The sequence below is a fragment of the Geotrypetes seraphini genome, chromosome 7, assembly GCF_902459505.1.
Source record: "Geotrypetes seraphini chromosome 7, aGeoSer1.1, whole genome shotgun sequence".
Classification (NCBI taxonomy): domain Eukaryota; kingdom Metazoa; phylum Chordata; class Amphibia; order Gymnophiona; family Dermophiidae; genus Geotrypetes; species Geotrypetes seraphini.
Genome location: NC_047090.1, coordinates 104,753,936 through 104,781,895, shown reverse-complemented (window position 1 = coordinate 104,781,895; position 27,960 = coordinate 104,753,936). Strand labels below are relative to the sequence as shown.

General features: G+C 45.7%; 1 protein-coding gene across 7 annotated transcripts in view; it reads right to left on the bottom strand.

Annotated features, from left to right (window-relative positions):
- Window positions 1-27,960, bottom strand: part of MTA1 (metastasis associated 1) — a 428,762-nt gene that overhangs the window by 286,182 nt on the left and 114,620 nt on the right. The window lies entirely within an intron of this gene.

Sequence of the window (27,960 nt, the reverse complement as noted above, 5' to 3'; positions counted from 1 at the left end):
GACACAATTGTTAATTATTGGATAACATTTTAGGTGGCATAGGCCCTGCACTGGGTGCCCTTAATACAAATGATATAGAGGTGCTCCACAATAAAATGGGATCCACATCTCAAAACACTTCTAATGGGTTTACCTTTTTTTCTATGTTTCTATATTATTAATGAGGTTTCCTCCAAATTGTCCAATGTAATTGTAGACACATTTACTCTTATTCCACCCATTATAAAACAAAAAGTTATTACATTAGCACATGAAGAGTAAAGGTTGGGGAAGAATAATTTCTGGGCTATGGCCAGTGATCAAGTACAAGAATATTTCTTGGGCTATGGCCAGTGATCAAGTACAGATTAAGCTTATTACTATCTTAAAGGAAATTCTGATTACAGCGAAGTCAAACCACTGGCCACTATCCCTTGTTCAGATGGCTAGTACTAAAGTACCCGAATTTGCTATAGCTCACTCTGATTGGTGGACAGTTAGGGGCTCATTTTCAAAAAAGATAGACGTCCAAAAGATAGCATAAACCAGCACTTGGACATCTTACTAGTCAAAACATCTAAGTGAACTTTCTCAAAACAGACTTTCCAGACATCTTTCTGGTTATTTTGTCTCCAGTGCATCTAAATCTTAAGTGGATGTGTTAGAGATGTATTTTGGGTGGGCTTAGGACATAGATGTTTTGGGGGTCACGTGATGCATCCGGCTTGAGTGGATGCGGGCAAGCGGAGCTCCCTCATACCCTCACTAATATCGGCTAAGATATCTTGCTGATCACCACCAAAGGCCAGATTGTGCCTTTAGGGGTGGAAGAGAAGGTGCTTCGCCATGTCCGCAATGGTTTCCATGGCAGCCTGCTATCTGGCATGCCCATAAAACCGTCAAGAGCAGTTAAAGATCAACCTGCTCTAACCCCAGCCAAAATGGCGGAGGAGACCGCAACTTTTACAGCCCCACAGGGGACTGGGTGCAGGACATAACACGATCGGTATCCGCAGCGCTGGCGGACCGATTGAATAAACTTCAGTCGGGCATGGAGGAAATGCACGAGAAGTTTGATTCTCATGCTCGCTGGCTTACTGAAGTGGAGCAGCATAGGAAGACATGTGCAGCAGCCTTGACGCCCGAGTGATCACGTTGCAAAAAGAAACTGAACTTCTGAAAGGGCAGCTTGATGAGCAGGAGAACCGGAGCCAAAGAAATAATCTCAGGCTGGTGGGGCTCCCAGAGGCAGTCACAGACGCAGAGTTCTATAACATCTTTTCCTCCTGGCTCCCAGAATAGCTGCAGCTGAAAGAGACCAGAATGCTCTTTGCCTGCGAACGGGCCCACCAGAGCGGCTCCTGAAGACCCCACACCGCAATAGCCAGATACAACAGCTGGAGGGAGAAAGAGAACCTCCTGCAGGCATAAGAAGGGGCCCTTGGAATACAAAGGAGCGAAGATACTCCTCTTCAACGATTACTCCATCAGAGTGGTGGAAGCTAATGACATCCTATTGCTCAGCACTGCACTCTAAGGGTATCCAATTCGCCCTCACTTTTCCGGCTAAGCTGCGAGTTTGGAAGGACGGCAAATCGTTCACCCTGAAGGATGTAGATGAAGCCCGCCTATTCATGGATAACCTCAAAGCGTGACCGCCTTCTTCGGCCCTGGCTTTGGCCCCATGTATACGACACTAGCTTTCGAATATAGCCGGTTGGACCAAGGATTGGACTGCTGGAACGATGAGGTAGCTTCACAGGAGACCGAATTCCGGGTCTGCTGGGGATTTTTTCTCCTGCACAGATCGCTGTGGTCTAAGCTCCCAAGACTGACCCCAGCCCCTGTCCTGGCCTTGAGCCAGTTTGCTTCCAATGGCTGTATTCGGCAATTTCCTCTACCTTTTCTCTGTTCAGTATGCCTTCTCTGCAACCTTTTGAGGTTCCCAGGGCATGGCATTAGTCCATAGCCCAGGTTTTTTCTTCCTCTGATGTTCTTGCCACTTCATTTGTTAGGTGTGTTTGGTATCTTGGCTATTTTCTGCTCTTCGGTGGGTTGCTGTATGGGGGTGTATAGGGGGGCTCCCTTGTGAGTGGGGTGGGAAGTGTGCATTTGGGTTTTGCGGGGACGGGGGTGGTAGCTACCACAATGGAAGTAGTAGGGGAGGGGATGGGAGGGTGGTGGGGGAGTGTCTGGTGAAGTTTGCATGGGAGTGACTGGGGAGTGTGGTTGTTGGTGGGGGTGTCTGTGTGGTATGATTGGACCTAGATGGGAGGGCTGCTTTTGGATCTTCTCTGCCCCAGGACCTAGCTGGGGGGTTCTATCAGGGTGGATGACATCATGTTCTGGCCTTTTGACTGGGTATTGGCTCTATGACAATGGCCGATTTGAAGGTGATCACACTTAATGTGGATGGCCTTCGGTCACCCATAAGATCCCGAGTGCTGACTACCCTAAGAAAATTGAATGCAGATGTAGCCTTTATCCAGAAGACTCACCTGTCCCAGCTGGAACACTCCAAACTCCGCAGAAATTAGGTGGGGGAGGTGTACTCCTCTTCGTTTGGGGGACGACAGCATGGGGTGGCAATCCTTCTTCATAAAAAACTACCTTTCCAGTTCCATAAGCTGGTTCAGGATCATGATGGGCGATTTGCTCTGGTTCTGGGGGAGCTTTGGGGAATGAAGCTGATGCTCTGTAATGTCTATGCCCCGAACGTGTACACTCAGTTTCTTTTTTTCCCTCCTGTCTCGCTTGTCAGGATATCCCGAGTATAATCTCATTGTGGGCAGCGATTTCAATATCACCGCTGATCCGGGTATCGATTGCAAACCACCGAGAGTGAGGCCCCATGATCAGGCTACCAGGGGGGGTTAACTTTCTGTCCAGCCACTTGGACCTCGTGGACATTTGGCAAACGTTACACCCGTACGACCTGACTTTACATTCTTCTCTCATGCGCACACTGTTTATGCGAGACTGGACTATCTCCTTTTTGATCACCGGCTGTTTGCCGCGGCTACATGCCCTTTCTTTTTCATCTCCAACTAAGGGTACGTCGTGGAAAATGTCCCCCCAGTTGTACTCAGATCAGGAGTTTTGGGCCTATCTTAGAGCTAAATGGGTGGATTACCAGTTGACCAGACTGCGTATGTGGGCCCTGGAACATACTGGTATGCTTCTAAAGCAGTGCTGCGTGGGCATATTATAGCCTATACGGCGCATAAGAGGAGGGAGCGTGACAGGGAATTGCTGCAGCTTACGAGCAAATTGCATGCTCTTACACAACATCATATTCAGTCTCTGACTCAGACAAACGAGACCTCAAGATCCTCTGGGAACAGATTGAGGGGGTGCTCAATGACTGTATGAGGAACACTTTGCATTTTCATCGGTACCATATGTGCAGGTGGGGGAGCAAAACTGGAAAACTCTTAGCTAACTTAGTGCATCCGCCTAAAAAGAAACAAATAATCACTTCCATCAGAGATGAGCAGGGGATGCGATACACCAATTCTCAGCAAATAGTAGAACAATCTGTTTCCTATTATCAGACCTTGTATGCCAGGCGCCCACTGGACCGGGGGGCTCTCGTCTCCTTTTTCTCTGATCTTTACATACCGGGTCTCGAGCCTTCGCAAATACACACCTTAAATAGTCCACTAGGAAGTTTTGACCAGCATACGCTCAATCACTCTGGCGAAGGCGCCAGGCCCCGATGGCCTAGGCCCAGAATATTATAGAATACTCCAGGATTTAGTAGTAAAACCCTTGTGTGCCCTGTATAATGGAGGGGAGGGGGCACATTTCAGGACAACTTAGCCCATGTGGTTCTTTTACCGAAGCCTGGCAAAGACCACGAACTGGTGAGCTCATATAGGCCCATCTCTCTCTTAGATCAGGATATTAAGCTGTTGGCGGCTACTTTGGCGCGCAGGTTGAACTCTATTTTGCCCTGCCTTATTCACCTGGATCAGGTGGACTTTGTACCAGGCCGCTATGCATCCATGAACCTGCTGAAAGTGTTGGGCACAATTTGGGACCATGTGGGGAGGGGGGACAATCGGCGATTGCAGGCTTAGACATGGAGAAGGCGTTCGACAGCATCTCCTGGGAATATCTTTTCTGGACACTGGAGCGGTATGGGTTTGAGGGCTCCTTCCTGGCATGGGTGAGGGCTTTATATGCAGCGCCACAGGCACGCCTGCTGATCAATGGGGAACTGACTGGTATGCTTCTAAAGCAGTGCTGCGTGGGCATATTATAGCCTATACGGCGCATAAGAGGAGGGAGCGTGACAGGGAATTGCTGCAGCTTACGAGCAAATTGCATGCTCTTACACAACATCATATTCAGTCTCTGACTCAGACAAACGAGACCTCAAGATCCTCTGGGAACAGATTGAGGGGGTGCTCAATGACTGTATGAGGAACACTTTGCATTTTCATCGGTACCATATGTGCAGGTGGGGGAGCAAAACTGGAAAACTCTTAGCTAACTTAGTGCATCCGCCTAAAAAGAAACAAATAATCACTTCCATCAGAGATGAGCAGGGGATGCGATACACCAATTCTCAGCAAATAGTAGAACAATCTGTTTCCTATTATCAGACCTTGTATGCCAGGCGCCCACTGGACCGGGGGGCTCTCGTCTCCTTTTTCTCTGATCTTTACATACCGGGTCTCGAGCCTTCGCAAATACACACCTTAAATAGTCCACTAGGAAGTTTTGACCAGCATACGCTCAATCACTCTGGCGAAGGCGCCAGGCCCCGATGGCCTAGGCCCAGAATATTATAGAATACTCCAGGATTTAGTAGTAAAACCCTTGTGTGCCCTGTATAATGGAGGGGAGGGGGCACATTTCAGGACAACTTAGCCCATGTGGTTCTTTTACCGAAGCCTGGCAAAGACCACGAACTGGTGAGCTCATATAGGCCCATCTCTCTCTTAGATCAGGATATTAAGCTGTTGGCGGCTACTTTGGCGCGCAGGTTGAACTCTATTTTGCCCTGCCTTATTCACCTGGATCAGGTGGACTTTGTACCAGGCCGCTATGCATCCATGAACCTGCTGAAAGTGTTGGGCACAATTTGGGACCATGTGGGGAGGGGGGACAATCGGCGATTGCAGGCTTAGACATGGAGAAGGCGTTCGACAGCATCTCCTGGGAATATCTTTTCTGGACACTGGAGCGGTATGGGTTTGAGGGCTCCTTCCTGGCATGGGTGAGGGCTTTATATGCAGCGCCACAGGCACGCCTGCTGATCAATGGGGAACTGACTGCTTGCTTTGGTCTCCAGCGAGGAACTCAGCAGGGCTGTCCTTCGTCCCCTCTGCTTTTTCTTTTGGCCATAGAGGCCCTTGCCATTAAAATCAGAAGGAGCAACCATATTGCGGGGGTGAGGGTGGGGGGGTGAGGTTGGGGGTCGAGAGTGCAAGATCAGCTTATTCGCGGATGATATTTTATTATATCTGGATCAGGCCTCCGCCCATTTGAATAGGGCACTTGCGGTGGTGAAATCCTTTGGGACGCTATCTGGCCTTCAAGTTAACTGTACTAAGTCTGAACTTTTATTGTTGGCCGGGTGACCGCCGGAGCCGTGGCATGTGTTACTGGCTATCCCGCCTAAGAGTAAGCCCATGAGATACTTGGGTATCTTCCTGAGCACACACCCTTCCACTCTATATGCTGCTAATGTCTTGCAGCCCTTGGAGGAGATTAGCCGGTTGTGTCAGGCGTGGCAGGACCTTTGGGACTGATGGGTAGTGTGGCCCTAGTCAAAATGGTAACGCTTCCTAAATTGTTATACCCCTTACAGTCTGGCTGCGTCGCAGAGAAGAACTTAAGTTTAAATCACTTATCTCCAAGTTTATTTGGCGCTCTAAATCTCCTAGAATTAGCATGGCAAAATTGATGCTGGATAAGTTGTTAGGAGGTCTTAATGTCCCGGAAGTTCGCCTATACAATGTGGCCGCTCTAATGCGATGGATACATGAAGGACATACGGGGTGTGAACGTTATTTTCCTCCGGGATGGGTTGAGGGTTGGAGCTCTCCATTTATATTTATGAACCTGCTTCATTCTCAACCGGACCCTTTTCACCGGTATGGAGACCACCTGCAATTTATGGGGCCAATGCGGCAGGCGTGGCAGTGGTGAAGGCGATGACAGGGGCTCCCCACAGCGGTCTCTCCTTTTCTCAGTTTCTTGGGCAATTCCAACTTCTAGCCGGGCTGGGGAAGCCCGGTATTTCGGGGATGGGCTTCTCGGGGCTGTAGTACCATGGAACAATTGGTAGATGTTGCACCCACTTCTCTTCCCTCTTTTTCCCAGGTGCAAATGCAGTGGGGCATCCCTAATCGTTTTCTGTTCTCGTATTTTCAGTTCTGCCATTACTGGGATGCAGAATGCAAACGTTACCCTGGGGCGTGGACACTTGGGGGGCTTGACACAAAATTTTTAAACACCCCGGCTTCTCTGAACAAGCTCTCACATTGGTATAAACTCTTAAAGCTTTTGACTCCGACTGGGGGGCTCTCTGAAGTGCAAGAGGCATGGCAGGGCGACTTGGGAGTATCTATTACAGAGCATCAGTTTCAAGAGTGTTTTGCTACTCTCTTTGCATTTTCTAAATCTATTGAGTATCAGGAAACTCAATATATGCTCCTGCACCGATATTACTTAACCAGACAGAGGGGAGCTAGCCTAGGTCTCTGGGAAGATGCCCTTTGTGTTAAATATAAGGGTCAGCCTGGTACGAACCTTCACTCTTTTCTGGAGTGCTTCAAGCTCACCATTTGGAGGGAGGTGCTGCCTTTGCTGGAGACTACCCTTAAGCAGTCTGTGGAGTGGGACTATGGAGTCTTGCTGTTGGGGCTGCAGGAGTCACTTCTGGAACAAGGCGCCCAAAGGCGCTTTATTTGTCTTACTGGTAGTCATGAAAACCATATTATTTAGCTGGATTTCAGAGGACCCTCCCCCTACCGAGCTGTGGCATGCTAAATTGCAGGAATTGGCCACTTTCGAATGGCAGTGTTAGGGAGGCTCGTCTAGCCTCGATAAGAAACACTACGTGGCCCTGTGGGATGGACTGTTGCATTCCGTTTCTGTTATGGAGCCAGCTTCTTAAGTGTATGCCTGGTTTTTGGGTGGTGGAGATTCCTTTTGTTCCTCCTAAGCAGCCTGATTCTTTTGGTGGCTTTCTTGTTTCTTTTTCATTTTTTACTTTTTCTTTTTACTTTGGCAGCTCTTCTTTCTAGGGGTGGGGGGATGACTGTGAGGGACGGGAGAGTGAAGGGGGGTGACTGTTGCTGTTCTTGGGTTGCGTGTGAATGGTGTGAGTGGGCTTTTGAGTGGGGTCTGGGGTATGGCCTCTTTGGACCTTGGGGAGAAAAATGTAAAAGGTGGGGCTTACACTGACTCCAGGTGGGCATTCCTTCTTGTATCTCCTGCTGATGGCCTGTACTGAGGGTTCTCGTATTCTGGTTTGCTTAGCTGTCCTTGTATACCTTGCAATATTTGCTTGTGTGTTCTTGTATTGTTGCCTCTTGGTTGTTTGTGTTACCTCACTGCTAATAAACATATATTTAAATTTAAAAAAAAAAAAGACAGACGTTTTGCAAGGATAATCAAACATTTAACAAAATCTGAGACCAACAGACCTTCCTCCCACATTTCAAATTTGTGACCAACAAACTTTCTCGCCAAAAATTCAAATTCATGACCAACAATCACGAAGCCAGGAAGTGACATCAGAGGGAAAGCCAGCATGAGCAGTAGGCTGAAGAAGCTGCTCGTACTAGCAAAGATCTAAAGAGGGGTGGGAAGGGAGGGCGCAAGTGTAGCATGGGGGCACAGAGAGGAGGGTGAGAGGAGTGCTGTCGTGGAATGAGAGGTGAGGCGGAGAGGAGGGAGCGGGGAGCCGCCATCACTCTGGGCGCCTCCTATCCTCACTACAGCACTGCTTGGATCAGTAGCATGGAATATTTCTACTATATGGGTTTTAGCAATGTTACTTACCGTAACAGTTGTTATCCAGGGACAGCAGGCAGCTATTCTCACTAGTGGGTGATGTCATCTGACAGAGCCCCGATACGGACGTCTCACAAGCATGTCTTGCTTGAAGAAACTCAGAAGTTTCGAGATGCCCGCACCGCGCATGCGCCAGTGCCTTCCCGCCCGATGGTCCGGGCGTGTCTCCTCAGTTCAGGTAGCTAGCAGAGAAGCCAACCCAGGGGAGGTGGATGGGACGTGAGAATAGCTGCCTGCTGTCCCTGGATAACAACTGTTACGGTAAGTAACATTGCTTTATCCCAGGACGAGCAGGCAGGTATTCTCACTAGTGGGTGACCTCCAAGCTAACCTCAATGGGACGGTGGGAGAGTTGGCAACTTAGGAGAATAAATTTTGTAACACTGTTTGGCCAAACTGTCCATCCCTTCTGGAGAAAGTATCCAGACAATAATGAGAGGTGAATGTATGAACCGAGGACCAAGTGGCAGCCTTACAAATCTCCTCAATCGGTGTCGATCTGAGGAAGGCTACAGAGGCTACCATTGCTCTGACCTTATGGGTTGTGACCTTACAGGGAAGGGGTAACCCAGCCTGGGCATAGCAGAAAGAGATACAAGCCGCCATCCAGTTGGAGATGGTGCGCTTCGATACAGGTCATCCCAACTTGTTTGGATCAAAGGAGATGAAAAGTTGGGGAGCAGTTCTGTGTGGTTTGGTACGATCCAAGTAGAAAGCCAAAGCACGTTTACAGTCCAGAGTGTGTAGAGCTGATTCTCCAGGATGAGAATGAGGCTTTGGAAAAAACACTGGAAGCACAATGGATTGGTTGAGATGAAATTCAGAGACCACCTTAGGAAGGAATTTCAGATGAGTGCGGAGGACCACCTTGTCATGATGGAAAACTGTGAAAGGTGGGTCCGCCACCAAGGCCTGAAGCTCACTGACCCTGCGAACAGATGTGAGGGCCACCAGAAAAACCACTTTCCAAGTGAGAAACTTCAGTGGAGCCTCGCTCAGAGGCTCAAAAGGAGGTTTCATAAGCTGAGAAAGGACAACATTGAGATCCCAAACCACTGGAGGCGGTTTGAGAGGAGGATTGACATGAAAAAGTCCTTCCATAAATCTGGAAACCACAGGATGAGCAGAGAGAGGTTTCCCTTGTAGAGGCTGATGGAAAGCCGCAATAGCGCTCAGGTGGACTCGTATAGAGGTCGACTTGAGACCAGACTGAGACAAGTGTAGAAGATAGTCCAACACAGAGGATAGAGAGGCTCGCTGAGGCTCCTTAGAATTGGAAATACACCATGAAGTAAATCTAGTCCATTTTTGGGAGTAGCATTGACGAGTAGCAGGCTTCCTGGAAGCCTCCAAGACATCCCTCACCGCCTGGGAAAACTGGTGAGGAGTTACGTTGAGAGGAACCAAGCTGTCAGGTGGAGAGGACTGCAGGTTGGGATGAAGCAGTGAACCTTGATGTTGAGTAAGTAGTGAAGAAAACACTGGAAGAAGCACCGGCTCCCTGCTGCTGAGTTGAAGTAGAAGGGAGAACCAAGGTTGCCTGGGCCACCGAGGAGCAATCAGAATCATGGTGGCATGGTCGGATCTCAACTTGACCAGAGTCTTTTGAATGAGAGGAAATGGAGGAAACGCATACAGGAAGCGATTTCCCCAATCCAGGGGCATCTGCCTCGAGGCGATGAGGAGTTTAGATCCTGGAGCAAAACTGAGGCAGTTTGAAGTTGTGGGGAGCCGCAAAGAGGTCTATCTGAGGCGTCCCCCATTGTGCAAAGATCTGATGAAGGGGGTTGGAATGGAGAGTCCATTTGTGAGGCTGGAGGAGACGACTCAAGTTGTCCGCTAGGATATTGTCCTTCCCCTGAATATAGATAGCTTTGAGGAAGGAGTTGTGGCGAACCGCCCAATCCCAGACTCTGAGAGCTTCCTGGCAGAGAGAGGCTGAGCCCGTGCCCCCCTGCTTGTTGACATAATACATGGCGACCTGATTGTCTGTGCGAATGAGGACCACCATGTCGTGAAGCAGATGTTGAAAAGCTTGAAGAGCATTGTAGATGGCCCTGAGCTCCAGAAGATTGATCTGATGGAGTCGGTCCGCACCGGTCCAGAATCCCTGATTGCGAAGCCCATCCAGATGCGCTCCCCAGGCATAGGTCGAGGAATCGGTTGTGAGAACCTTCTGGTGGGGAGGAGAATGAAACAGCAAACCTCTGGATAGATTCGAAGAGGTCATCCACCAAATTAGAGACTGCCGAAGAGCAGGAGTGATGATGATGTGTCGAGTCAACGGATCCGACACCTGATTCCACTGAGATGCCAGGGTCCACTGAGGAATTCTGAGATGGAGTCTGGCCAACGGCGTCACATGAACTGTAGAGGCCATGTGGCCCAGGAGGACCATCATGTGTCTCGCCGAGATGGACTGGCGAGAAGATACAGACTGGCAGAGATGAAGAAGAGCCTCCATGCGTTGAGGAGGAAGGAATGCTCTGAGACGTATGGTATCCAGGACCGCGCCGAGGTCGAGGCCGAAACCGGTGTGAACGAGGCCGGTTTCAGAAGGCCCGAAGCAGCCGGGGAGGCAGAGGGCTTCGCCGACGGAGTCGAAGCAGCAGTTGATGTCGAAGCTGAAGGATCCAACGAAGCTTCCATCTTGAACATGGACTCCCACAGCAGGCAGCGGTGCTTAAACGCTCGCGCCGTCAGAGTGGAGCAAGGCCGGCACGATTTCGGAAAGTGATCCGGATCCAGACACTGTAGGCAACGTCGATGTGGGTCCATGAGCGAAATCGCGCGCTGGCACTTGCTGCACTTTTTAAAACCGGTGATCGGCCGGGACATAGGCCGGAAAAGCTCTGCCGCAAGGTCGAAGGCGCGGGGCCCCAGCCACGCAGCCGACCCAGTGTCGGAAGAAAAAATTGTTTGTTTGTTTTTTTTTCAAAAAAGAAATCAAAGAAAGAAAGAAATGCACGGGAGAGCCAAAAGAACCCAACCCGCGGCAATACAGAAGGCAAAAAACAGATTCAATGGGCGCAGAATTGAAGTAAACTTCTCAGCTCCGCGGAAGAAAAAGAACTGAGGAGACACGCCCGGACCATCGAGCGGGAAGGCACTGGCGCATGCGCGGTGCGGGCATCTCGAAACTTCTGAGTTTCTTCAAGCAAGACATGCTTGTGAGATGTCCGTATCAGGGCTCTGTCGGATGACATCACCCACTAGTGAGAATACCTGCCTGCTTGTCCTGGGATAATGCCAGATACCAATAACCTGAATTGGCCACCGTGAAGACTGGGTATTGTGCTAGATGAACCACTGGTCTGACCCAGTAAGGCTATCCTTAAGTTCTTATGAATTTAAGGTAAGTTAGGGAAATCTGTTTCTTGCTGGAGGAAAAGAACAATCAGAAGAGATTCCTGTGGAATATTCTTCCACCTCCTCAAATGAGACTACACTCCTCCCTCCTTATTCGCGGTTTTGGTACCTGCGGTTTCGACTATTCGCAGATTTTAGCGTGCTGTCTCCTCCCCCCAAATTACATCATCCATGCCACCAACACCTATTCCAAATCAAGTAAAGGGGTGCATACCTGCCATTGCAAAGGGGTGGGCTAAAGCCTCATTTCCACCTGGCCAATTGCAACTGGAGCTCATCTCTGCTGGTACCCTTGCATGCCAGGCCACCACCGCCACTGCCACCACCCTCCTCAGGCTCCTTTTGCCATGGCCCTGACTGGAGCGCCACGCAGCCATTGGCCAAGACTGTCATGTGAGCACCGCTGTAATTTGGGTTCGCGGCTCTGAGGAGACGGGCTGGGCGCAAGTGGGACCCGGAGGTAAGAGCGGTGGCTTGGTGGTGTGGGAGGGGTTGGAGCGACGCAACGGGAATTGGCAGTGGGCTTCTCTTTCTCCCCTGCTCTGTAGACAGGGCCAGGGTTAAGGAGAGGGAAAAGGCAAATAACTTTCTCATATGTTATTCGCAGTTTTATCATATTCAAGGGTTTTTAACAGAAAACCGCAAATAACATATGATAAAGTTATTCACGTTTTTTCCGTATTTGCGGCTATATTCCGCCCGTAGCCACCGTGAATATGGAGGGAGAAGTGTAGATGGATATCCAGCAGATCCATAAACTCTTCTATTTGAAAATAACTGGATCCTGGACAGCAAGATTGCAATGATTGTGCAGGTTCCAACTCTGGGATAGATTCTCAAAAAAAAAAACACGTAAAAAAACAACGGGCTGCTGTTGCAGTCATTATAGTAGCAATTTAAAAAAGGCGAGTCACTCTCCAAAAAATGCTCATGCAAATGAGGTTGGTGGAGAGTAGCAAAGACTCGCTAAATATGCATGTGTCCATCACTAGTGATAGTGATAGGCACATGCGTAGAATAAACTTAACCCCTCCCCCTAAAAAAACAGTGGGAGAGATGCCCAATCTATCCCACCACCAAACACACCCCTCAGCAGCACCCACCGGCAGCAGGAGATGCCCAATCTCTCCCACCAAACACAACAGTGCCGCTAACCAACATAGCCCCCAGCAGCAGGAGAGATGCCCAATCTGGCCTGCCGCCAACCAACACACAGCTGTTGGAGAGATGCCCAATCTCTCCCACTGCCAACCAACATCCCTCCGGCCAGCCATCTGAAAGTAAGGTAAGAGGGAGAGGGGGATCGTCAGAGGCACGGGGGAGATGGGAGTTGGGGTGTTATGTGGCAGCAGAAGAGATTGGGCATCTCTCCCACTGCCAAGGGGCTTGGGGGGTATCAGTTGGTGGTGGAGGGGATGTGTCAATTGGTGGCGGGAGAGACTGGGCATCTCTCCAACTGCCGAAAAGGGCTATAATACACATGCTCAAGAAGCGTGCTTTTACTACTCCCAACAAAAAAAGACAATTTATGATTCTTCATGTAATTTTTTATTTTTCTCATTAGCCACAGTGAAAACACACACACACCATAAGATGCACTTTTAACAGTGCTGTCACTGTACCGGTACCCCCAGACCAGTCGCTGATTTTTGTTGCCAAAAGCCAATGCCACTCTTGGAGAATGGCTCGGCGATATTTAAGAATCCACTGGAGTGCGAGCAATATTTAAGAATCCACCGGAATGCTCATTTCATTCAAGAGCATGGCAGTGTTGGAGACTGCTAGAAAGCTTGCCATAAGTCATTTGGATAATCTGCCGCTAAAATGCATGTAGGCTAAACCCTTTGCAACCAATTTAGCAACCGCATTAAAGTTTTGAGAATCTGGCCCTCTGAATCCAAAATAAACAGTAAAAATAATATAGGATTCTGGGATGACTATGTGCTCCTCTGCCACTGGAATAACAACTGTTGAATGAGAAGGCATTTTACCAGTTTGTTAGTACTGTAATAGCTTTAAACAAATGTATTAAACACCTTTTGTAGCTGTTCCAGAAAAAGTGATGAAAGACTGAGGATTCATCATTCACTGCTGTAATGCAGAGATAATATTGAAGAATAGGCAAGGTCTATGCTGGAACAACACTATGTGAACTGAAAATTTCTTGTGCTGTGTCTGACATCTCCACATTCTGTACTGGACATGCACTGGAACTGATGTGCAAATGAAGAGTTTATCCTTTGGCATTTGAATGAGCAGATACAGCATTAATGTGCTTCTGCTTTTTGGAAGGGGTTCAAGATGCCACCTTCCCTTCAGGCCTCTGCAAGCACTCAGAAAGCAGCTGTGTTGTAGACCTGGAAAAATTCAAGAGAGCACACCAATTTCAGTATTATCTTAGCAAGTAAACTTTTGAGGGCTGTTCCATGGAAGATTTGACTTATATGTGCAGAAGAAACTTTTGATTCTTTTGTACCTGAAGCAGTCTTTTCTTAGTTTCACAGTGTTACATAGGTGATTGAGGAGAACCTTGCAGGTTCTAGGAGACATACAAGCACAATGTTTGTAATTGTTATGGTTTTGATACTCATCCAAGCAGATTAAAACACTTGGGGGTAAATATTCAAAGGGATTTAAGCAAGCAGAAGAGTCTTATGAATACTTAAATTCTGATCAGCAGTACACAACTAATTATCCAGCATTGGTAAAACACCTATGGAAGGAACTGGTAAAATGGCAACATCTTAAAATTTCCTGTCTGGGCAGTGAACACACAGTCAAAATGGTGGTGCTTCCAAAACTATTGTATCTATTTTCAGCATTACCCATTCCCCTACCTGTGACCTTTTTCAAGCAATTGGAAAAAAAAAGTGTTCTCCTACATTTGGAGAAAGAAACCAACCAGGTAACGTAGCACACTTTACCAACTTAAACATGGGGGAATATATAGTTCCCAATTTCTACTATTATTATCAGACAGCACAACTCGGATATCTTACTAGTTGGAATTGGGATTGCCAGAAAACTTGGGTTAGAATAGAACAGCGCATGTTGAGTAGGGCCCCATTTTGAGTATTACCCTGGCTCCTGAATGCAACCCTGAGATTTATCTCATACAGAGAAAACTATTTTGAAGCTCACTGTCTCTCTCTGAGTTCTAGTTCACCAAAGCCTTTTAGGGCACATATCCTATTTTGTGGGGACTGATATTGCCTATGCTCCTAACATTACCCCAGGAAAACTGGACCCAGTGTTTAGAAGATGGGTTGGAAAGGGTCTAGGAACCTTGGAGCAAGTTTCTGAAGCTGGGTTAATAATTCCATTGCAACACTTGAAGGGGAATATGGGCCGAGCCCCCGGGATATCTTTCCATACAAACAGAAGACTATTTAAAAAAGAGCCCTATATGATTTGTGCTCTCAGGACACCCTTATTGAGAAAGCAATGCTAGGGGGTAGCAGAAGGGGGAAGTATAATGAGATTTTATAAAGCTCAATTGATTCACATTCAGGCACCCTTGAAATATAAGATTTGCCTTTTTGTGGAAGATTTTGCAGATGATACCAAAATCTGCAATAGAGTAGACATCCAGCATGGTGTGAATAACATGAAGAAAAAACTGGCAAAGCTTGAAAAATGGTCTGAAATTTGCCAGCTAAAATTTAATGCTAAGAAATGCAAGGTCATGCATTTGGACTGCAAAAACCCAAAGGAACGGTACAGTTTAAGGGATGAAGAATTTATGTGCATGACAGAAGAGAGGGACTTGGGTGTGATTGTATGTGATGATCTTAAGGTGGCCAAACAGGTTGAAAAGGTGACGGCGAAAGCTAGAAGGATGCTAGATTGCATAGGGAGATGTATGGCCAATAGGAGAAAAGAGGTATTGATGCCCCTATATAAGACTTTGGTGAGACCTCATTTAGAATATTGTGTACAATTCTGGAGGCCGCACCTTCAAAAAGATATAAAAAGGATGGAGTTGGTCCAGAGGAAGGCTACTAAAATGGTATGTAGTCTTCATCATAAGGTGTATGGGGACAGACTTAAAAATCTCAATCTGTATAGTTTGGAGGAAAGGCAGGAGAGGGGAGATATGATAGAGATGTTTAAATCAACTTTCAATCAAAAAATGTTATTAGCCGAGTGGTGGAAATGCTCACTGAAAAACCATTTCATTACAGTGGAGAAAAAGCCTCAACTTTGTTTAATATGCAGACGGCAACCCAATGAGTTTTTCAGCCATTCTTATTCTGTATCATGGGCAAATAACTCAACTATTTTTCAAAATGCAATCTTTCAAAATGGGGACATATCCCACCACTGTGCACAGGGAACAGGAAAAAGAACCTAAGGAAAGGTTTCACTTATCTTCACAGCTGTTAATAACGCCAGGATCGCGATCCAACACAGTGATCTTCCTGCTTGCTCGGCATTTAAAATGAAGATAGGAAACCGGTGTCCAGGTCCAACAAGGCTCTTGTTTCACCAGCAAGTGGTTTCTTCAGGGAGTTCCCTCCTATTCCGTCCACTATTCGGCTCCACTACTCAGTCCAATTAATAGCTCCATTACTGAAGGCGTCATTTCCACCAGAAACTATTCACAAAGTATAGCATTTGTTATCAAAAACATAAACCAGAAAACAGCAAAAACTAAAAAAAAAAACTTAATAGAATGCGTACCATTCTATTTTTTGATTAAGGCCATTCGGCCAGATAGTATTCAAAAAATAAATAGATCTTTGCTCACTTTGGTATAGTCCAGTCTTCACATCCCCCCTCCTTGCTGTCATCGAAACATCGAAATTCTTCAAAAGAATGCCCTTCTTCAGCACAATGTCAGGTGAGAACATCCACCTGTCTTTTATGCATGATGTTAGATCGATGTTCAAATAATCAAGTTTTTAAGCTCCTTGCAGTATGCCCTATATAACAAAGATCACATGGGCATACAATTGCATATACCACCCCTATTGTTTCACAAGTGACCAAGCATGTCATTCTCCGGGATTTTCTTCCTGTAATACGTACATGGTCTTCTTCACATATCCCAATGACAGCAAGGAGGGGGGATGTGAAGACTGGACTATACCAAAGTGAGCAAAGATCCATTTATTTTTTGAATACTATCTGGCCGAATGACCTCAATCACAAAATAGAATGGTACGCATTCTATTAAGTTTTTGGTTTTTTGCTGTTTTCTGGTTTATGTTTTTGATAACAAATGCTATGCTTTGTGAATAGTTTCCGGCGGAAATGACACCTTCAGTAACGGAGCTATTAATCGGATTGAGTAGTGGAGCTGAATAGTGGACGGAACTCCCTGAAGAAACCACCTGCTGGTGAAACAAGAGCCTTGTTGGACCTGGACACCGGTTTCCTATCTTCATTCTAAATGCCGAGCAAGCAGGAAGATCACTGTGTTGGATCGCGATCCTGGCGTTAACAGCTGTGAAGATAAGTGAAACCTTTCCTTAGGTTCTTTTTCCTGTTCCCTGTGCACAGTGGTGGGATATGTCCCCATTTTGAAAGATTGCATTTTGAAAAATAGTGGAGTTGTTTGCCCATGATACAGAATAAGAACAGCTGAAAAACTCATTGGGTTGCCATCTGCATATTAAACAAAGTTGAGGCTTTTTTTCCACTGTAATGAAATGGTTTTTCAGTGAGCATTTCCACCACTCGGCTAATAACATTTTTTGAAAGTTGGTTTGTCTATTGTTATTATTATTATTTTTCTAGAGAGATGTTTAAATACCTACGTAATGTAAATGCGCATGAGTCAAGTCTCTTTCATTTGAAAGGAAATTCTGCAATGAGAGGGCATAGGATGAAGTTAAGAGGTGATAGGCTCCAGAGTAATCTAAGGAAATATTTTTTACAGAAAGGGTGGTAGATGCATGGACAGTCTCCCAGAAGAGGTAGCGGAGACAGAGACTGTGTCTGAATTCAAAAGGGCCTGGAATAGGCAAGTGGGATCTCTCAGAGAGAGAAAGAGATAATGGTTTCTGCGGATGGGCAGATTAGATGGGCCATTTGGCTTTTATCTGCCATCATGTTTCTAAGTTTCTATGTCAGCTTGCCTCAGTAAGAGAGACGTGGCCCGCTGCTATGTTGAACAGAACGTCCAGATATTCCAGAGGTAGCATGGGCATCAGACTGCTCCGTCAGGAGCTCACAAATTAATCAAGGCCCTCCAGAACAGAGTTCATCAGATCCACTATATGGCAATTCTTGGCCAACAAGGGAGCTCTTATCAGGCAGTCATCAGAGTAAAGGTGTACTGCCATGACCAGCCTCACCTTGGTGAAGGTATGGAGAAGCGACAACTGGCAATGATTTTTTTGTTTTTTTTTTTTTAAATGAAACCACAAGCATGCATAGTGGAAACATCAGCATGTGCAAGTAAGTTTCCGTGAAATCCAGAAAGGCGAGGAACTTTCCCAGGATCACTGCTGCAATGACAGATTGCACTGTCTCCATGCAAAAGCGTGGAACCATGAGACCCACATTTACATGTTAGAGATCCAGAACAGGCCCTCAATCGTTGGAGCCCTTCTTAGGCACAATGAAGTATATGGAGTAGCCACCAGAGATCGAATAGCCCCAGCTCTATTGCTTGAATATCCAGCAAGCGTTATATAGTGGCTTGCACCTAGAGAGCTGTGGCAGGTAAACTTATGGGAGAGTCCATAAACCAATCTATCAGAAGCCAAACAAGTCCAATGTGAAGCCTGACTAAAGAATGTCCAGGACCTACAGGTTGGATGAAAGGTGAGCCCAGGCCAAGCAGGCAGGCAACAGAATCTACAACCTATCTATAGAGGGGCATACTTTGGCCTGGCGTCATTGCACCTTTGTGCGCTAAATGGGGAGACAGAAGGCTGGAAGCACCTGTACTGCTGCCAGGAGCTCTGGGAAAATCCCGGAGACGTGATAGTCGTATACAGATGGAATCGCCCAGAGCCACAAACAAGGAGAGCAACCAGAACCTCTAAAGAATCTGGGTCTGTTATCAGACAGGGACATAAGGCGATGGTCCACCACAGAATTCATGAGGTTGTCCAGTCCCTTATCAAACCAAAACCACTCCTTAAAGCAAATTTAGCCAAAGGAGCCTTGTAAGTGGAATGAGCAACTCACTGTCAGATTCAGAGCATCCAGAAAGCAAAAACGGAGTATGTTGTCACCTTAGCCAGTACAATAAACATAAACAAAATAAAATCATAAGGCGAGCTAGCTCCCAGGGGGAATGGATCCCAAGCTTTGAGAATGCACAAAGCAGGCTGGCTCAGCAGGTACACTTGAGGGTTACCCTGCAAGCTGCAGGTCGCTCTTGTGAGGACTGAGTCCTCCAAACATAATAAAAATACTGAACAGAGCAGGTCAGAACACACTATCTCAACTTGCTTCCAGAAGGAGGAGGAGCTGAAAGATGTGATTGACATCCTTCTGCAAGCAACTCACAACCAGGGCTTAATCTCCTAGAGTACAGATTCCTATGTCTTTTGCAACAGAATCACTTTTCAATTCAAATGGGTTAGTGGTGGTTTGAAATACATTTCTCCTTCCATATTCGTGGGTTTGGCACTCGCAACTTCGATTATTCGCGGTTTTTAGTTTGCTGGCTCTGTTCCCCAAATGGCATCATCCTGGAGTGCCAAGAAAAAAGTTCAGTGCTTTATTTCAGCATGGTTGGGCATTATAGTACAGTACTATATATGAATATTGTACTGTAAGCACTTGTATGTACATGGTCAATTCTGTAATACTGTACAGTACTTGAATTGTACTGCTAAAGTATACAGTACAATGCAAGAACTGCTTGTTTTTTTAAAACGATCACAAATACCAAAGATAAGTTTTATTCATAGTATTTGTGAGGGCTATACCACAAACTCTGCAAATGATAGCAAAACATTACTCATGATTTTTTGGATTTGCAGGTTGTCTTTGACACTACCGCCCACGAATATGGAGAGAACAGTGTACCTTGGTGTGGAACTCTCTTCTGATTTTTTGGATATGAAGAATCATGCAGCTTCAAAACAGAATCTATTATCTCTATGGTATCAAGTATTGGTCTAAATATCTCTCCTGATGGGGTCACTTAGATCAGTGGTTCCCAACCCTGTCCTGGAGGACCACCAGGCCAGTCGGGTTTTCAGGATAGCCCTAATGAATATGCATGGAGCAGATTTGCATGCCTAGCACCTCCATTATATCCAGATCTCTCTCATGCATATTCATTAAGGCTATCCTGAAAACCTGACTGGCCTGGTGGTCCTCCAGGAGAGGGTTGGGAACCACTGATTTAGATTTCATTAAGATGGTTCTAGTACCTCAAATCAATTATACATTAAGCATGTCACCTTTTTCCAATGTCATATCATAAGTCCTGGGAGCGTATTATCAGCACCCTCTTTATCGAATGATAAACCAGTGAGAATTGCTTTATGTAAATTTAAGAGCCTAGGTCAGGGGTAGGCAATTCCGGTCTTCAAGAGCCACAGGCAGGTCAGGCTTTCAGGATATCCACAATAAATATGCAAGAGATAGATTTGCATCTCAAGGAGGCAGTACATGCAAATTCATCTCATACATGTGGATATCCTGAAAACCTGACCTGCCTGTGGCTCTTGAGGACTGGAATTGCTTACACCTGGACTCATCAGGAGGAATTAATTTTACAGATTTTTATATATATATCATATTGCTTTTCTACTAAGCTATGGATTACAACGGCTTGATCATGAAGATGGTTTTTTGGCACCTAAATGGCTTACTCTGGAAAGGCCTGCAGTGAACGGCCTACCATTAGGGCTCTTCTGGATAACTGCTAAAAGATCAGCTTTGTGTTGGCATCTACATGTCAAGTTTTACATTATGCTGATAAATACCAGTTTCAAGGATTAAAAATTCATCAGCTGCTATTTGGTGTCATCCTCTTAAGATAAATAATTCAAACATATAAAGACTGGATTCAATCCGGGATTTGGTATGTTCATCAACTGTTAACTGATTCCAAGTTATATGGCTTTGCTACATTACAGTCTAAATTCTCAGTATCTAATATCTGTTATCAATGGATACAGGTTATTTATTACAATTTTCTATACCATTCTCCCAGGGGAGCTCAGAACAGCTTATATGAATTTTTTTCAGGTACTAAAGCATTTTTCCCTGACTGTCCCTGCAGGCTCATAGCTTAGACACTGTCTGCTTGTTATACAACGAGATTTTGAATGAATATCAATCTGCTGCCTTGACTGACTTGTTCCATTTTGATAAACTATATGGTCACTGCTTCATTATGTTATAAGAACATGCGCGATTGACTCTTTATCCCCCCCCTCCAAGTCATTACCTGCTCTGTAGATTGATGGGGTAGCTGTGGACTCTTCTGACACTGATGGCCTCATTTTGGGGGCAGGGTTAATCAGCCAACTCAATCAGCAGCTCTTATGCATTCCTTCTTGTTTTATATGCATAAAAGTTACTTGGACTGCTAGCAACCTTTATAACATAAGAACATAAGCCGTGCCTCTGCTGGGTCAGACCAGAGGTCCATCATGCCCAGCAGTCCACTCATGCTGTGGCCCATCAGGTCCAGGACCTGTATAGTAGCCCTCTATCTATACCACATGTGTCAAACACAAGGCCCACGGGCCAAATCCGGCCCGCCAGGCCTTGCGATGTGGCCCGCACCGCGCTGTCATCACTGCACGCCGCTGCGTTCCATCACAATGACGCGCGGTGACATAAGAGGCTTGTGATCTCGCCGGCCGTACTTGCTATCTATCTCCCCCCATCGGCCGCCCCCCCCCAAGAACCTCCGGCCGCCCCCCCCCAGCCGACCCGCGACCCCCCTGGCCGACCCGCGGTTGGCTGGGGCAAGAGGGCTTGAGCTCCCTCTTGCCCCGATCGTGTTGGGAGTCGGAGAGTCGGCGGTCCTTCGGGGTGGGGGTGCAGGTGCGTGCGAGCGGTCCTGCTTGGGGTGAATCGGACGTCGGGGGGGGGAACTATGTAAAAAAAATACACAGCAGAAGCTGCCAGTTCCTGGCATAAAGTGTAGGCATAAAAATCGCAACAGAATCTGCTATCTGTACCCAGCCAGGCATTTATTGACTGACTTTTTCATTCTAACGCAGATTTCCAATAAACTACATCTTTTACTGCCAATATTGATCCCAAAATGTCCAGGAAAAGAAAAGTTGACGGTGAAGGCAGACAATTTAATGACAAATGGGAAAATGAATACATGTTTGTGCTTAGTGAGGGCAAACCAGTGTGTATATTGTGTTATGAGACAGTGTCGGTGATGAAAGAGTACAATATACGTCGTCATTTTGACACCAAACATAATGTTAAGTATGGCAAATATACTTTGGAAGAAAAGCATAAAATTGTTAAAGAACTAAAAGGCAAACTACAATCACAGCAGCAAATGTTTACAAAGGCTACAGCGAAAAATGATGCTGCAGTGAAAGCAAGCTTTATAGTGGCTGAAGAAATTGCCCGTACTTCAAGGTGTTTTTCAGAGGGTGCCTTTTTGAAGCAATGCATGCTAAAAGTGTGTGAGAAAGCATGCCCAGACCAGATACAGAGTTTTCAAACTGTCAGTTTGTCAAGAAACACCATTGCAGACAGAGTTCAAGAACTCTCAGGAAATCTATCATCACAGCTGGCCGAACAGGCATGCAGTTATCTCGCTTTTTCACTTGCTATCGATGAAAGCACAGACAACACTGATACAGCACAGCTGTCCATCTTTATACGTGCTACGAAGACCGACCTCTCTGTCACTGAGGAACTTTTGGATGTAGCTGCCATGCATGGGACGACGACTGGTAGAGAGATATTTGAAGCTGTGGAGAAATCTATAAATAATTTTAAATTACCCTGGGAAAAGTTGGTGGGGCTAACTACCGATGGCGCACCTTCAATGTGCGGAGAAAAGAAAGGCTTGGTTGGACTAATGAAGGAAAGAATGCAAAAAAGTCACTGCCACACACCCTTGATTACTTATCATTGCATTATCCACCAAGAGGCAATGTGTGGAAAAGTTCTGGACATGAATGACATAATGACCACAGTCATTAAAACTATTAACTTTATAAGGGCACGTGGCCTGAATCATCGCCAGTTCCAGCAGTTTTTATAGGAGGTGGGTGCAGAGCATGGAGACGTGTCATACCACACAGAAGTAAGATGGCTGAGCAAGAGCGCAGTCCTCAAAAGATTTTTTGAGCTCAGAGAACAAATTGCTCTTTTCATGGAAAGTAAAGGAAAGCCCTTGCCTGAACTGTCGGATCCCGCCTGGCTATGTGATTTTGCTATGATGTGTGACATATGCGAGCATCTCGCCCAACTGAATCTGAAGCTGCAGAGACGCAAACAAGTCATCACGAAGATGTCTGACATGATCACAGCATTCCAGCGTAAACTTCAACTATGGAAGTCCCAACTGGAACAGGACAATCTTGCCCACTTTCCCGTTTGTTTGAGTATCTCAACCACTATTTCTGGTACTTTTCCTTGCAGTCGGCTGGCTACCAAAGTTAGCCGTTTACTAAGTGAATTTGAGCGGCGCTTCTCTGACTTTAGAACACAGCACTCAGGCTTTGACATCTTTGCCAATTCTTTTACAGTTGATGTCAACAATGTGCCCCATTACCTTCAGATGGAGATAATCGAGCTTCAGTCTGACAGTGGCCTGAAATCAAGGTTTCAGGATGTTGAAATTGAGGACTTCTACCCTCTACTGCCCCCTGACTCAATGCCAGAGCTCCGACTTCATGCTGCCCATATTCTATCCATGTTCGGGAGCACCTATCTTTGTGAACAGATGTTTTCAATAATGAATCTGAACAAAAACAAGCACAGATCACGCATTACCGATGACAACCTCCATGCTGTTTTGCGGGTTGCTACAGCCCAAGAAATAAAACCGAACATTGACTCATTGATACGGGGAAAACGGTGTCAGACATCTAGCCAGAAAACAAAACAATGAGCATTTTAGGTACATTCCAATATTACTGTTTTGCTTGATACCAATATTACTGTTTTGCTTGATAGCATGTGAGTTGGTTAACAGCACTGTTAAGGAAAAGATTGTTCCACTCATTTTAAATTCACATTTCTGGTTAACATTGTCAGTTTATGACTGTTCAGTAAACCATTCGGCCCGCGATTTAGGCTGGATTTTAGATTTTGGCCCCTTCTCTGATTGAGTTCGACACCCCTGATCTATACCCTTCTATCCCCTTTTCCTTCAGAAAATTGTCCAATTCCTTCTTGAACTCCCAATACCGTACTCTGCCCTATCACACCCTCTGGAAGCGCATTCCAGGTGTCCACCACCCTTTGGGTGAAGAAGAACTTCCTAGCATTGGTTCTGAATTTGTCCCCTTTTAATTTTTCCAAATGCCCTCTCGTTCTTGTAGTTGTTGAAAGTTTGAAGAATCTGTCCCTCTCCACTTTCTCTATGCCTTTTGTGATCTTGTAAGCCTCTCTCCACCCCTCAATGTTGACAATGCAATTCTGAATTAGGTTCGTTTAAACATGTTATTTTCTTGCACTAAATTTTTTTCATTTTGGAATGATGTTTGACAAAATATTAGTTACACAGTATTGTTAATTCCTGTGTCCACTACATTTGCCAATATTGTGTTCCGACCATCTTTAAAAAATCTCTAAATTTGATACCACCACCAGAGTCATTTATTAGATATACTGATAACTTTGATGACAGAACAAATTCTTTGCAATTGGAAATCAGTTAAGGTTAATAATGTTTTTAGGTGGAATACAGTTTTGCAGTGACATAAATTTGAGGAAATAGCAGCGCTGAAGATCGTTCTATAATGGCATCCTTTTTTCTTTGCCTGATTAATATCTTTTTTTCTTTTAGTGATCCATCACTGGGTTTCATTTTTCCTTCAGATGCTTTGTATGGCCCCAGTAATTTTGTATTTTTGTTTAGCTTATTGCTTGTTACTGTTGATTTCTGTTTTATTGATCTAAAATCAATAACAAAACAATGAACTGAATAAAAGATGACATTTACCACCATTTCAGTAAAATAGTATTTTCTCAAATTCCCTCTGAACCATTCTCACTATGATATCAAATCATGACTCCTTGTCCTTGAGTGCCCCTTTTCTTTGGAAACAAATTTATTTTCTTCTTATTTAATTTATATGGAAAAATTTCTCCTTCCCTTATTTAAATTCACCAAATAATTGAATGATTCTCTTACATAGCCTTTTCCCTTTTCTCCAAATACATTTTAAGGATCTTTTTAATGTTTTTATCGCAAGTCTTATAGTATTTTAATAACTCTGTACAGAACCTCATTTTTATTTAACCACCCATTTTTAGATGTAATATATCAACTTTCCCAAAATGCAAAATTACATCATAACATGAAACAAATCATAATACTGCAATAAATTCAGTGGGCAAAAATAATTCTAACAAATCATTCATAGTGCAATGTCTTTACAAAAAGGCAGACTCCAAAACAGAATGCAACAGCAAGGAAAAAATATACAGTATAATGCTGTGGATGTATTTCACCCCTTGTTCAGTATCTAGTTAGTGGCTGGCAGCAGTGATATTTTCATTAACAAGAATAATAATCAGAACAAAAATTTTTGGTCATTAGTTCTTGCAAACAGAACTAATAGAATAAGAACTATAATTTGAATTTCCATGAATGAAACTTTTTAAAACTAGAATGAAAATTATAAGTGCATTCTTGAAGGGATTTGAAGCCCTGCCAGCTGAAGATGATGGTGAAAATGCCACTCTTCAGCTCTGCTGTCTCTCTACGAGAATGCCAGCGCTGGCAACCAAACGTGCTGCCTATTCAGCACATACATAAAACCCAGAGGTCTCTGACCTTAATCAACATCCATACTTGCATGTTATTTGCGCTTGCGCTGTAAACAGAATATGCATGGTTGCCCAGTGTTGGCGGTCTCAAGGAAATGTAGCAGACTGCAGACAGTGAAGAAAGCAATGTTACTTACCGTAACAGTTGTTATCCAGGGACAGCAGGCACCTATTCTCACTAGTGGGTGATGTCATCCGACAGAGCCCCGATACGGTCGTCTCACAAGCATATTTTGCTTGAAGAAACTCAGAAGTTTCGAGATGCCCGCACCGCGCATGCGCCAGTGCCTTCCCGCCCGATGGTCCGGGCGTGTCTCCTCAGTTCAGGTAGCTAGCAGATAAGCCAACCCAGGGGAGGTGGGTGGGACGTGAGAATAGCTGCCTGCTGTCCCTGGATAACAACTGTTATGGTAAGTAACATTGCTTTATCCCAGGACAAGCAGGCAGGTATTCTCACTAGTGGGTAACCTCCAAGCTAACCTCAATGGGATGGTAGGAGAGTTGGCAACTTAGGAGAATAAATTTTGTAACACTGTTTGGCCAAACTGTTCATCCCTTCTGGAGAAAGTATCCAGACAATAATGAGAGGTGAATGTAGGAACCGAGGACCAAGTGGCAGCCTTACAAATCTCCTCAATCGGTGTCGATCTGAGGAAGGCTACAGAGGCTGTCATTGCTCTGACCTTATGGGCTGTGACCCTACAGGGGAGGGGTAATCCAGCCTGGGCATAGCAGAAAGAGATACAAGCCGCCAACCAGTTGGAGATGGTGCGCTTCGATACAGGTCGTCCCAACTTGTTTGGATCAAAGAAGACGAAAAGTTGAGGAGCAGCTCTGTGTGGCTTGGTTCGATCTAGGTAGAAAGCCAAAGCACATTTACAGTCCAGAGTGTGAAGAGCTGATTCTCCAGGATGAGAATGAGGCTTTGGAAAAAATACTGGAAGTACAATGGATTGGATGAGATGAAATTCAGAGACCACTTTAGGCAGGAATTTCGGATGAGTGCTGAGGACAACCTTGTCATGATGGAATACTGTGAAAGGTGGATCCGCCACTAAAGCCTGAAGCTCACTGACCCTGCGAGCAGACGTGAGAGCCACTAGAAAAACCACTTTCCAAGTGAGAAACTTTAGTGGAGCCTTGTTGAGAGGCTCAAAAGGAGGTTTCATAAGCTGAGAAAGGATAACATTGAGATCCCAAACCACTGGAGGAGGTTTGAGAGGAGGATGGACGTGGAAAAGTCCTTTCATAAATCTGGAAACCACAGGATGAGCAGAGAGAGGTTTCCCTTGTAGAGGCTGATGGAAAGCCGCAATAGCACTCAGGTGGACTCGTATAGATGTAGACTTGAGACCAGACTGAGACAGGTGTAGAAGATAGTCCAATACAGAAGATAGGGAGGCTCGCTGAGGCTCCTTAGAATTGGAAACACACCATGAAGAAAATCTAGTCCATTTTTGGGAATAGCATTGATGAGTAGCAGGCTTCCTGGAAGCCTCCAAGACATCCCTCACCGCCTGGGAAAACTGGTGAGGAGTTACGTCGAGAGGAACCAAGCTGTCAGGTGGAGGGACTGCAGGTTGGGATGAAGTAGAGATCCTTGATGCTGTGTAAGCAGTGAAGGAAACACTGGAAGAAGGAATGGCTCCCTGCTGCTGAGTTGAAGGAGAAGGGAGTACCAAGGTTGTCTGGGCCACCGAGGTGCTATTAGAATCATGGTGGCATGGTCGGACTTCAGCTTGACCAGAGTCTTTTGAATGAGAGGAAAAGGAGGAAACGCATACAGAAAGCGAGTTCCCCAATCCAGCAGAAAGGCATCTGCCTCGAGGCGATGAGGAGTGTAGATCCTGGAGCAAAACTGAGGGGTTTTTTTTAGAAAAGGAAATAAAAGAAATAAAACACACGATAAGAGTAAAAAGAACTCAAAACCTCGGCCAGAAAGAAGGCAAAAAATGGGAATTCAGTCAGCGCAGAATCGAAGTAAAACTCAGCTCCGCGGAAAGAAAAGAACTGAGGAGACACGCCCGGACCATTGGGCGGGAAGGCACTGGCGCATGCGCGGTGCGGGCATCTCGAAACTTCTGAGTTTCTTCAAGCAAAATATGCTTGTGAGACGTCCATATCGGGGCTCTGTCGGATGACATCACCCACTAGTGAGAATACCTGCCTGCTTGTCCTGGGATAAAAGCATTTTCAGTGTCATCCTCAGGTGGCAGGACCAGTATAACTGAGCTGATCAAATATTACACCCATCATCATGCCACTGTCGAGTGTGTACTGTACTTCAGCTCCAAGTATGTTGGCCCCTGCCCATTCTGGCCCATCTATGGCTATGCTGCAGCAACCACTACAATCTGTACACCTGAATAGCATTGGGGGGTTTGAGTCATTTCCTTGATCTGCTCTCCCTGGCTCCAGGCATATTCCTGTTTTCTGGGACTGGTTCCTCATCCCACTTTTGCAGTGGCACTCACAAATTCCAGGCCATGACCACCCTCTACCTGCAGAATCCACATCAGATTCTTTGACACATGCTCACCCTGATCTCTGGAAACCAGCAAATGATCACAGTTTGAAACCTCAAAGATTATGTACTGAGTCAGAGAACATTTTCTACCGGCCAAGAGCATAGTGGTATGCACTCATACTAAGCCACTGAGCTGCTTGTAGGATATC